The sequence below is a fragment of the Tupaia chinensis genome, unplaced genomic scaffold, assembly GCF_000334495.1.
Source record: "Tupaia chinensis unplaced genomic scaffold, TupChi_1.0 Scaffold000077_1, whole genome shotgun sequence".
NCBI classification, from domain to species: Eukaryota; Metazoa; Chordata; class Mammalia; order Scandentia; family Tupaiidae; genus Tupaia; species Tupaia belangeri.
Genome location: NW_006159538.1, coordinates 1382651 through 1383120, shown reverse-complemented (window position 1 = coordinate 1383120; position 470 = coordinate 1382651). Strand labels below are relative to the sequence as shown.

Here is a 470-nt window from a genome sequence, read left to right as displayed (position 1 = left end):
AGGGAAAAAGAGATCTGTCTGCACATGGGCGTGCGAAGAGGTGGGAATAAACGCGATCAAGCCACAGTGACCATCAGCCCAGCATAATCGGGATGGGGTGCGGTTACACACAGAGTAAGATTCCCGCCAAAGGGGAGGTCCAGTGTTAGACCCGAGCGAGGCCTGTAGGCCAGAATGAGCCTGACAGCCTTCTGCAACCCGAGTGGGTGCTGCAGGCGCGCGCCACCGGCCAAGAAAGGAGGCGATCCCTGCGGTTCTGTCTGGGTCCCGGTTGCCGGACAGCACCTCACCGGTCCAAATCCTGCTCCATAGGCTTCTCCAGGAAAGCGAGGGAAGGAAAAGGGGCAGCCTCCCAGCCTGCGTCGCAGAGCGCCACGTCCCCCTTGGCTCAGACTCCCCCAGGCCTCTTAGTGTGGCCGCCGCACCTCGTCTGCCTCGCGGCTCTTAAGCGCGGGCCTCGCGCCGCGCAC

The 470-nt window shown here is 63.0% G+C and overlaps 1 protein-coding gene across 1 annotated transcript in view; it reads right to left on the bottom strand.

The window, feature by feature from the left end:
* The window catches only part of PIK3C2A (phosphatidylinositol-4-phosphate 3-kinase catalytic subunit type 2 alpha), a 170632-nt gene extending 170211 nt beyond the window's left edge, over positions 1 to 421 (bottom strand). The window contains exon 1 of the mRNA XM_027768591.1: positions 291 to 421. The gene's annotated coding sequence lies outside the window, so the exon portion shown is untranslated. The remainder of the gene's footprint in view (positions 1 to 290) is intronic.
* Between the last annotated feature and the right edge of the window lie 49 nt (positions 422 to 470).